General features: G+C 42.3%; 1 protein-coding gene and 1 pseudogene across 2 annotated transcripts in view; both read left to right on the top strand.

The window, feature by feature from the left end:
* The window catches only part of LOC126267159 (glutamate receptor 1-like), a 1,368,697-nt gene that overhangs the window by 1,195,400 nt on the left and 160,690 nt on the right, over positions 1-12,607 (top strand). The window lies entirely within an intron of this gene.
* LOC126268535 (5S ribosomal RNA) lies at positions 1,943-2,060 on the top strand (annotated as a pseudogene).

Below are 12,607 nucleotides of genomic sequence, written 5' to 3'. Positions count from 1 at the left end.
TCTTATAGTAGCTACTACTCGTAGTTTCTTCACGTTAATACGGCAAAAGTCCCACAACGCCTACTTGCTGAGTTAACCATAAACAGTAATTAAGGTGATTCCATTGGAACCGTTGTGCACAACGACTGCAGTAAATTTCACAAAAGAAAAACGGAGGGTAAGCTATCAGTCACAAATTCCATGCGCATTTTTATTGCAGATCTAGGTTTCAGTTATTGTATACCTATCTTTAGTGCATTTGAATAGAGTCAATAGCAAAAATCTAGATGTTCAAAAAAAGTGTAAATTTGCTAAAATGGTTGCTGAAACACCTTTTCGCTTTTATTCAAAAATGCAAAACCGGAATATCTTTACGGAGCATAGCGTAATAACATAGCGCAAGCTATTCGCTAAAACAATAAAAATACTTATTGGACAACAGTTTTCAAAACATACTCGAAGACGACTATGAGAAGCATTTGCTCAGTGGAGATGTGTAATAAAAGGACGATAAAACTACCGGCCCCATTATGACAGCCGTATTATAAAATAAAGGAGTCTCTCCATAGGATCGTAAGGCGCACTTTCTCTGGTGTTTCGGCAGATATTTACAATGCCGTTTTTTCAATGCATAGCTGGAGTCAGGCTAAGTAATGTCCGAAGTAAAGGCACCGCACACACAAACTCTCTCTCTCTCTCTCTCTCTCTCTCTCACACACACACACACACACACACACACACACCGAGGACGGCCAATGATCTCTTCAGCGCGTATGAACACAAGGCTCGAACTCTTCGGGAATCGGCAAAATGGCGGAAGTAATGAGAATGCACAAGGGCACTACATTAGTAGTGTGTGGATAAGTTGAGATTTAGGTCTGACGGGAGCCTGCTAGCATAGTTCATGCAGTTGGGACGAGGACTGTGTCCGGATGACTAAGCGGTCAGAACATCTGCTTAGTAAGTGGGAGACTGGGGTTCGAATCCCGTTCCGGCACAAATTTTCAACCTTTCCTATTGATTTAAATGAATGCCCACTCGCAGCTAACGTCTGTAATTCCTTTTATATCTGAAGATTTGCGCAAGTCTAAGACCTTACGGAATAACAGCGCTGAAGAACATTTAATGTTAATAAAAATAACTAAATAATAATAATAATGACGGCAGTGACAAATCCAAAAGGTATGAGTGGTATAAAAATGTGAGATATTATGGCATATAGAATTCTCAGAAACCAAAATACAGATCAGCAACACCTCCTTTCGACGTATGGAAATCCGAAAAATACTAATGGAAAAGATTACTTGCAACTTATGGGGATGCGTGAAAAACAGAAACGTTACTGTTGTTTTCGTACATTCGTCATTAACTATATTTTTTGCCTAGAAATGTTAGTGTGCTTTCTGATATAATGCCGGAGATCAGTCCAACGTCTTGCTCCTGTTGCTGTGATGGAAAAAAAGAAAAGAAAGTTTAGGGTTTAACGTCTCGTCGACATCGAGTTCATTGCAGATGGATCACAAGTTCCAGTTTTTCTAAGGCTGGGGAAAGAAATCGGCCGTATATTTTCCTGGGCAGAATCCTGGCATTTGCCTGGAGCGATTCTGGGAAATCACTGAAAGTCTAATTCGAGATGGCCGGACGCGCATTTGAACCGTCGTGCTCCCGAATGCGAGTCCAGTGTGGTAATATACACAGATATTAGTTTTCTCCTTTGGGAAATAGTATTTGTGCTGTGTTGTTCAAACCAACAGTCCGGAGTTGTGTCCGCATATTCCTTAAGTAGTGGTTAGACAAGTCCCTGTTTCCAGGCGAGTACCAAGCGTTCCCAGCCAAGGACAGGTTGATGATTCGTGTTTATTGTGGCCAGTAGTAGATCAGTATCAGTTTGATTATTTGCACAGTGTCCATTAGGCGCTGATCTGAGCCGCTTAACGGATTTTATGACGCAGTTGCCAAGAACGCCAACGGCCTTGCCACAGTGGCAACACCGGTTCCCGTCAGATCACCGCAGTTAAGCGCTGTCGGGCTGGGCTAGAACTTGGATGGGTGACCATCCGGTCTGTCGAGCGCTGTTGGCAAGCGGGGTGCACTCAGCCCTTGTGAGACAAACTGAGGAGCTACTTGATCGAGAAGTAGCGGATCCGGTCGCGTAAACTGACATACGGCTGGGAGAGCGGTGTGCTGACCACATGCCCCTCCATATCTGCATCCAGTGACGGCTGTGGGCAGAGGATGACACGGCGGCCGGTCGTTGCCGCTGGCACTTCATGATCTGTTCGGACGGAGTTTGTTTCTTTGTTTGTTGCCAAGAACGTGCTGAAGAGAGAACTATCGCAATTATAATACGTTGGGTTCACTACTTAATGAAAAGTCTTCCTTTTGTTTATGAAACGGTGTGTAACTGTTGCCTCACTAGCATTCTCCACGCTCTTTTGTACGATGGGCCTTTTATACGGCCACGTTTTTGAGTGATTATAGATGAAATTCTATTGAGCGAACAAGTATTTTCCAAGAACGCTATCCTGCTCCTTCTGCCTTGAATGGCTAGATTTCTTCTAAATTTATGTCTATGGCACTAAATTTCTTCCAGTTAGATTGATGCCTGTTGCTTAACTTTTCTGCGTGCGTTTGCACTGTGTTGATTAGCCATCCTTAAAATTCATGCCCAAACAATGCTGTAACGAATAGCCCTCCATTTTCGATATCCAGTCAACAACTATAAACTATGGTGCAATCAATAGTAGACACTTTGCAGATACGAGGGACAATTTATCGTTATGTGGCAGGCAGTTTACAAGCACGCATTAATCTTTCAAGACGCGTACGGCCTCAAATGCTCATGTCACATCATCTGTTCCTTGCTTCGAAAAACTCATATTAAGTTCTACAGCCGTCTGCATAATTTGGTCTTTAATTGAAACTTCCTGGCAGGTTAAAACTGTGTGCCCGACCGAGACTCGAACTCGGGACCTTTACCTTTCGCGGGCAAGTGCTCTACCAACTGAGCCACCGAAGCACGACTCACGCCCGGTACTCACAGCTTTCCTTCTGCCAGTATCCGTCTCCTACCTTCCAAACTTTACAGAAGCTCTTCTGCGAAACATGCAGAACTAGCACTCCTTAAAGAAAGGATGCTGTGGAGGCATGGCTTAGCCACAGCCTGGGGGATGTTTCCAGAATGAGATTTCCACTCTGCAGCGGAGTGTGCGCTGATATGTAACTTCCTGGCACATTAAAACTGTGTGCCCGACCGAGACTCGAACTCGGGACCTTTGCATTTCGCAGGAAAGTGCTCTACCATCTGAGCTACCGAAGCACGACTCACGCCCGGTACTCACAGCTTTACTTTCAGGAGTGCTAGTTCTGCATGTTTCGCAGAAGAGCTTCTGTAACGTTTGGAAGGTAGGAGACGGATACTGGCAGAAGTAAAGCTGTGAGTACCAGGCGTGAGTCGTGCTTTCGTAGCTCAGATGGTAGAGAACTTGCCCGCGAAAGGCAAAGGTCCCGAGTTCGAGTCTCGGTCGGGCACACAGTTTTAATCTGCTAGGAAGTTTCATATCAGCGCACACTCCGCTGCAGAGTGAAAATCTCATTCTGTTCTTTAATTGATTAGTAGACCCAACAGAGATCAGACGGGAAATTTACCAGTTAAAATAATGCGTTTATCCTTCTGATACTCCTATGATTTTACAGCGTGCTGAATGACGTACTACCTGGTATTTGTTCCATCGCAAATGTTAGATCACTTCGATAGCGCAGAAAGTACTTGCGATTTGTGTATTGTCTTTAAAGTATCTGAATGAACTGAAATGCAAGCAGTGACTAAAAAAATTAGGTTTTTGTGAGACACGCCAAAATTCATCTACAATGTGTCATTCGTAGGCCTATTCCATTTGTATTAAACAATAAGTGGTCTGCAGATTCAGTGCAAAAAGTAGCGTAACTACTGTTTCTTCTGCTCTGTAGCTAACATTCGTTAGATCAGTCTAAGACTTCTTGTTTCGTGGTGCTTTTTGACAACAGCAATTGAATCGTAACTATAACATCTGCAGTTCTATTGTTTATTGTTGAAGTATTCCGTTAAAGCTATATCAATCAGTTCTCCATTACATTACTTAACATCATTTTAGAACTAAGCTTGTTTACGAATGTATAATAATTTCGAATGAAAATATTTACAGTAAATGATACTGTCAATTAACCTTGTAACAAATTTGGTCTAAATGGGCACTGTTTGTGCTTCACGATATTCAATAGAGAACTAATCAAACACTTCCACATTTGGCGAAGATTGCTACTGCTGACTGCGCCACAAACCTAATGGTAGATGGGTGTTCATTTACCGTCTGTAACAACAGCAAATCTCAGTTCTACAATATCTCTTCATGTTTATGTAATAGTCACATCAGGGAGTATCTAATCACGAAGATTCGTGTTCCGAAGGCAAAAAATTGTTCTTTTTCACATAACCAAATTCATAAAAAGAAAGCATTGAATGTCTTACTGCTTTCACACTTACACATCCGAAGCTCAACCTCCTCCTATCTAGCAGATTGCTGTGGTACTACTACTACTGTGATGGTAACGCAGTTCTGTCCTTCCCTACTTAACTGGTCGTCACACGCATGATTCATTTTCGACCAATTATTAGTTTGTTTTAACAAAGTCAGTTGACACAGATTATACTCTTTATGTTGCTTAGCTCATGCCTTCCACGATTTCGCTATGCAGTCACCAAAAGGACCATAGCTAAAGATTTATGGCAATGTATAAGGAGAATAGAAATGACTTCTTCATCTAAGATTAGCAATGTGCCCACAGTATTCAGGAGACACAAACGAGCTGCTTCAATAAAATGTCAAGGTGTAATATTTCTTTTAAGTCACCGAATACAGAATTGCGAGCAGCGATTTCACTAAAAATCCGGGAATACCCACCTACTAAGTTGTAAGAACCATCTAGGACATCGATAATAGGAGCAATAGCATTTAAACCTCATGGGGTGGTAAACAAAGCTTTATACTTTGCCTCCTACTCCATTTCCTCCGTTGTTTCCAGTTTCTAAAGAGATGCTCCTACAGGGAAATGTGTTTTTGGTTTTTCAATAGCACCAAAATTACTCATAAATCATATCCTTCAAATGCAGTTATTATGAAGTTCCAGCAATTATTACTCCACCCTTTTGTCCGTGAAACACGATTTATACAACATAAGGGAGTGGATGTGGTATCACATATGCGTATCGCTGCAGAGGTCAATGCCTGCTACACTGAATGAATATACGTACGTGAAATGAATTTTGTAGAACCCTCTAGTTCAGTAAAAATTCATCTTGATCGTAACACCCACTGGTACTCATGATATGCCTCTCCTACTAGGTACAGAATACTCGCTCCTAGATGAAAATGTGTTTTTGGTTTTTCAATAGCACCAAAATTCTTCTGTTGGAGCAAGGCAGCCTGGATTGCATGGAACCCCATTTTGTTCTTCACACAGAAACATGTCATAAAGTAGGTAACAGTGTAAAACAAGAGTAATTGCACTTCAATACATATTTCCATTGGCCGATTGCGGAAATGATGCTGAATCAATTCATGTCAGTTACGGCACGGTTGACAGTAGATGTCGTATGTGTTTATGCAGTTTTAGTTAGTTTCTTTGCGTTGATACCATATTTTCTCGACACAGTCAAAGTAGTACTCGTATCATAGCTCTCTTTTTCCTATCAGTATGAACAAATTTTCTATAGTGTTTATCAGACAGAGTGACCGCAGTATGGTAGTGGACCGCGATGCCACACTACATATATTGGCTGGTTATAACAAAACTGTCGGTATTCCGAGAGATGCAGTGTGGACCGTACCACTCATAAGGCACTTGAATATCGTATGTACGTCTATTAATTTCTGCGCTCGTAGAGTATGCTGAAGGAATTAATAGTTCCACTGTTTGCCACCAGGTGAAAATATGGCGCTGAAAGCAGCCAGAATGTGAAACTTTGCCTCTTTCGACGTCAGTACATTGTTTGTCACTAGGCGACGCATGTTGATTTCTTTGATGAAGTGTCTTTTAGTGTAAAGAGGTAAGAACGTTGACGTTCTCAGTACGAAACGCAACGGCAGAAATAGCAGTGCTGGTTGCGGGAACATTGCCGATTGAAACAGCTGCGAAAAGGCCGCATGTCAGTAAATGACCTGAAGAATATGATCAGTAAAACTTAAGAAGCAGATGAATTAGGTGGTGTAGCAGGGAGAGGGAGGTGGTCCTTTTTCATGGCGGTTACTGATGAAGTTACATTAGCTATATCCGATCTTGCTGCACATGCCTCAGATTCTGCATCCAGTGCTCGAGCTGTGTTAAGGGAATGTCTCGACCCTGATCAACAGTCCAAAAGATTCTGCGGTGCATTTCACCCAGGTATTTTTTTTTTTGGTACGCATAAAAATGGATGATTTTTGGCCGTGAAATAGTGTTTGGAAGGAATTCCGAAGTTTACTCCGCAAGGCACTGTAAATACACAGAACTGTCCCACATGGGGCTCTACTCCGCCACATGCTGTGCAGGAACATCCACTGCACGCGGTTTATGTTACTGTGTGGTATGCTTTCACGCGCTCCTTCATTCTCGGTCCGTTTTCCTACGAGGAGATAACACCGCGCGAGCCTGTTAGGTGTACGGGGACATCAACACGCTGTGAGGACCTGTTCTAGCAACGCGTGATTCCAGCTTTGTAAGAAAGCAGCTGATTTCACACCATTCTTTTCATGCAAGATAAAAGACACCACATGCTGCTTTCCTGGTGAAATATTTGCTTCGAGAAACCTTCGGTAATGACAGTATCATCTCTAGACAATTTCAAGATGTGTGGCCTTCCAGATTCACCGACCTACACCCATATGAGTTGGCGCTTTCGGAGCTATCTGAAAGATCGTATCTAAAAGGGGTGTTCCCAGACTCTTCTTGATCTGAAGGATGGCGTGCGATGACGTGTCGCTCTCATTACACCGGATACGCTGCGAGCAACTGGTGACCATGCTGCGTTACGGATGCAGCACGTACCTGAATCGGGAGACAATACTGGACGCATGTTATAACTTCTGACCGGATCCCTGTGCCATAACTACCTGTTTGATAGTACCTCCCCTTTTCCTCCAACCATTGTGACTGCTTATAGGGTCATACACTCATTGAAATTGAAATATGAACACCATGAATTCATTGTCCCAGGAATGGGAAACTTTATGGATACATTCCTGGGGTCAGATACATCACATGATCACACTGACAGAACCACAGGCACATAGACACAGGCAACAGAGCATGCACAATGTCGGCACTAGTACAGTGTATATCCACCTTTCGCAGCAATGCAGGCTGCTATTCTCCCATGGAGACGATCGTAGAGATGCTGGATGTAGTCCTGTGGAACGGCTTGCCATGCCATTTCCACCTGGCGCCTCAGTTGGACCAGCGTTCGTGCTGGACGTGCAGACCGCGTGAGACGACGCTTCATCCAGTCCCAAACATGCTCAATGGGGGACAGATCCGGAGATCTTGCTGGCCAGGGTAGTTGACTTACACCTTCTAGAGCACGTTGGGTGGCACGGGATACATGCGGACGTGCATTGTCCTGTTGGAACAGCAAGTTCCCTTGCCGGTCTAGGAATGGTAGAACGATGGGTTCGATGACGGTTTGGATGTACCGTGCACTATTCAGTGTCCCCTCGACGATCACCAGAGGTGTACGGCCAGTGTAGGAGATCGCTCCCCACACCATGATGCCGGGTGTTGGCCCTGTGTGCCTCGGTCGTATGCAGTCCTGATTGTGGCCCTCACCTGCACGGCGCCAAACACGCATACGACCATCATTGGCACCAAGGCAGAAGCGACTCTCATCGCTGAAGACGACACGTCTCCATTCGTCCCTCCATTCACGCCTGTCGCGACACCACTGGAGGCGGGCTGCACGATGTTGGGGCGTGAGCGGAAGACGGCCAAACGGTGTGCGGGACCGTAGCCCAGCTTCATGGAGACGGTTGCGAATGGTCCTCGCCGATACCCCAGGAGCACCAGTGTCCCTAATTTGCTGGGAAGTGGCGGTGCGGTGCCCTACGGCACTGCGTTGGATCCTACGGTCTTGGCGTGCATCCGTGCGTCGCTGCTGTCCGGTCCCAGGTCGACGGGCACGTGCACCTTCCGCCGACCACTGGCGACAACATTGATGTACTGTGGAGACCTCACGCCCCACGTCTTGAGCAATTCGGCGGTACGTCCACCCGGCCTCCCGTATGCCCACTATACGCCCTCGCTCAAAGTCCGTCAACTGCACATACGGTTCACGTCCACGCTGTCCCGGCATGCTACCAGTGTTAAAGACTGCGATGGAGCTCCGTATGCCACGGCAAACTGGCTGATACTGATGGCGGCGGTGCACAAATGCTGCGCAGCTAGCGCCATTCGACGAACAACACCGCGGTTCCTGGTGTGTCCGCTGTGCCGTGCGTGTGATCATTGCTTGTACAGCCCTCTCGCAGTGTGCGGAGAAAGTATGGTGGGTCTGACACACCGGTGTCAATGTGTTCTTTTTTCCATTTCCAGGAGTGTATTTTCAGGTGGAAGCAGAAAGTGGCTGTATACCCTTACCTCTAGATGGCAACGTCGCCTATAGAACTAACTGTAGGAAGCATAAAACATGTAAAAGATACAACAAATGCTCAATTAGCTATTCGTAAAATATAGAAACAGAATAAGACTTTTCTTCCTCTCAAAGTTAATGATAGGAACGATTTTTCTAGCTGATCAAACTCCTGATTTGGAGTTAGAACAGAACTAGTTGTAATTAAAATAAAGGATTATATTCAGGCAAATAGCCAAGACAACAAGTATAAACGCCAACATAATAAGAACCATATTGAGAACAATAATATGTATATAAACAGCTCTAAAAGGTTAAAAAATTAATGCCATAAATCTAAAAGAAGATCAAGACTTAATTCTATTTAACAATCTCAATTCACCTATTAGTGTAGCACTCGGTACACCATCACTTCAACTATAACAACCCGGTACCGAATGCTGGTATGGAATCGCTAAGAGGACACCTACAGTTTTTCCAGGGCAGTAGTCTTTAACATGCAACAAGATGGTGAAACAACACAACTCAACAATCATACACACGACTCAGGACACATTCTGGGACAGTATAGTAATAGGAAAAATCTGTGGGATATGTCGAGATCAATGTTGAAAAATGATCCAAAAATTAAATTTTGATGCCAGAGTATAAATAATATGAGGCCAATAGTTATATCCTAGGTATAACTGGATGTAGTCTCAGAGTTGGAAGCAAAGACATGAAAAATGGCTCAGCCGGAGAAAATTTTTATCTCTTATCAGCGTGCATTAACTGAACACATATGAGGAATGAATATTTCACTGTAAATTGCATTGTTGTCCTAGACGGGTTCTCTTTCCTTACCAGAAAATATGATCAGCATGTAGGGGCCCTGAATATGAGGATCATTTTCTATAGGAGACTATTTTTATAATGCTGTGCGAATCAAGCACACTCAGTTTTAGGAAGCACGGCAATCTCTACGTACGTAGAGGAAACCCAGAAGTAACAGAAACATGTTTATGTGTGTAGGTTCCCACGGCCAGAGTCATTAACATAAATCCTTGAAATGGTAACGTGTTATATTGTAAAATGAATGTCACTGAATAAACATTCTTTCAGTGCCCGTAACATCGGCTACATTCGTTGACAGTTGTTTACAGAAAATCGCGGTCCCATACCCGTTTTTTCTCACATCCCAACGAATTTAGCACTAATACTGTAATGTAATTGTACGATCTCATAACGAGCTGCTTCTATTATCTAGAAAACTATCGATTAACTGGCCAAGAATGTCAGATTGCAAAATTTGTTACTTAACTGAATAAACGAACTCTTTACAATAACTAAATCACACTTTTCAAGTCGTTTGTTTCCGTAAGTGCTCTCATCGCTTAGCTCATATTATATCGTTTAATCTGATATCAAAGTTCATTTATGTTCATACATAATATATGTGCATGTCTTGGTAGTCCAAGTGTATGTGTCTGCATCTGGAGTCTCTCTCTCTCTCTCTCTCTCTCTCTCTCTCTCTCTCTCTCTCTCTGTGTGTGTGTGTGTGTGTGTGTGTGTGTGTGTGTATCTGTCTGTGCACATTTTCGTCTTTCACTCTGTGTATCATAGAACTGTTTTGCCTTGTAGCTGCCTTAAGCTGCCTTATTGTTGCTATAACGGTAATAATAATTATTATTACTTTTTAAATTTATTCTCTGTGACAATTCCATTCGTCTTCAACATTTGCAATGATTTTCTACCTTATGGTATTATGAACAACTTCGCAGTTTATATAATACCCTGTTTTCTTCAAAATATGCACGATATATTCTGCACATCTGTATCAAAGTTATTGCTTGAGCGTAATTTTGTTGTATCTTTATCTCTCTTTATATCCCTATCTCACCCAGATTTTTGTAACATTTTGATTTTCAATAATTGTGATTTATTCTGCTTTTTTTAGTCCTCTGTCTTATTACTCATTTTGTTTCTGCCTGTCTTATTGGATTAATTTTTTACGATGATGTCAACTGCCTGAGGTTAAAATCTCCGGTGCTTCTCCGAAATTTTTCACTGAGTGAGATGGAACCAGTGGTAGCACACTGGGCTCACATTCAGGTAGACGATTGTTCATACCCCCCACCCCCGACCATCGGGATACAGATTCTCCACGATTTCCATGTCGTTATGGGCTAATACCAGGACTGTTCCTATGAGAAGGCACAGTCGATTTCCTCCCTCATCACTGACACATCCCGAGGATAACTTGAGTTTCAGTCATACTTTCAAACTTGGCCCATTATGTACCTACTTCCAATGCTGAAAGAAAGGATTAGAAGCAAACTGTGAAATGTTATTAGCTCTCGAAGGTGTTTCAAATATGATTCTCTAACGAGTAATTCTTCTTCAGATTATAATCCAAGGATGCGAAAACAATTTATAAGAAGACAGACGCCAGACCAAAAGTCATAGGAAAGCGATTCGGGAAATGTAGTGCACTAACATGCTCTATCATGATGTTCCCATCTGTAAATTCTACCACTCAATTTTTGATCCTGTTGCAGTGATTATCAAAATAAAAAAAATAATAATTAGACGTTGTTCTGTCACTTTTAGGGAAACTTAGATTTTAAGCATGACCTGTATAAAACCTAAGACCTTAGAGTATGGCTGGTGTCAGTGCAATTAGTTTACGAATAGTAATCGTACAAGAAGTCAAAAGAATGTGTAGCAGTAACAGAACATTTGGAAACTTAATGTGACAAAGATAATTAACGTACAAGTACCCATAACTGAAAGCAGTCTTCAAAATCACCATGACGGTGAACTGTAGCCTCAAAGACAAAAGAATAACGTAGAGTTTGATACTTCCAACATAACACTAAACACTTAACATTAGAATGATTGTGGCTACTGTAACGCACCACAAAAATGACTAAAAGCATAAGAATCTGATACGTAAGTCACATGAAACAGTTAGCTGAATAATAGGCTACTGTTTGGTCTATTTCACATGATCTAAAATTCTGTTTAACATCAAGTGTTACACTTCCTAAGACGAGTTAACTACGTGTGTAACATGTTAAGCAGCTGTGTCTTGGATACTGAGTAAACAAATGTTCTCTTGAAATCATACCAGCAGACATTAATAGATAATTTCACTCGCAGAAGAACTAAATTTATTTTTTGGCCAGAAGGTGCAGTTCATGTCATTGTTTATTGTACCAAATGTACAATTAGCAAATCTGACACTTAGGACGAAGTTTCACACATAACGAGTCAGCACCGGCTTGCACTGGTGACTCTGAAATTCATTTTCTGAAACTTTATATTCAGTTTGTTCGGCTTCCATTGGTGACTGTGAAATTCATTCTCTGAAGCCTTGTATTCGTTTTGTTGATGTGTCATCTACGCTGTCTTCAGTAAGCGACTCACTATTCAATAAAGCCAAGCTACCATAACTGATTACATGTTTAAAATCATCTGCCACATTTGATTAAATGTCTATGACTTTTTTTAAAAACGAAACTTTTCATAAGTACTCAGTCTCGTAATATACGTACCTATAAATTTTTTCTGGTAAAGAACAAAATTTACAGAATTATAACCACGTTATGCGATGTACAAGTTAAACGTACATAGATTAAGTACATAAATGCATCATATCGATCGTAAGCTCTCGTACTACCGTATATGTAGCAGTTACAGCACCCAGTGCCGCCTGTGGATTGAGAGTGAGTCATGCGCAACTGTTTCGCCGCTTTACCCAGAGATGGCAATCGCATCTACTCACCGACGCTGCGCTAGTAGGTTCATGCTCAGACTCAAAGTGTTTGTTGATACGTTGCACTTGCCCGGATTAAAATGTAATGGCTCTTTTCTACTTCGACTGGGCTACTTTTGGTTCATATTTTGTACTAGTAGTGATATGTGATGCGAAATGAAAAGAAGAAACATTTGTCAGGTCAGTTGAAAGTGGGATAACATCAACAATATCATAAAATGTTATTGGGAGCA

This window comes from Schistocerca gregaria, chromosome 4 (genome assembly GCF_023897955.1).
Source record: "Schistocerca gregaria isolate iqSchGreg1 chromosome 4, iqSchGreg1.2, whole genome shotgun sequence".
Classification (NCBI taxonomy): Eukaryota; Metazoa; Arthropoda; class Insecta; order Orthoptera; family Acrididae; genus Schistocerca; species Schistocerca gregaria.
Note: the sequence above shows the minus strand (reverse complement) of the source record. Positions and strands in the feature narration are given on the sequence as shown.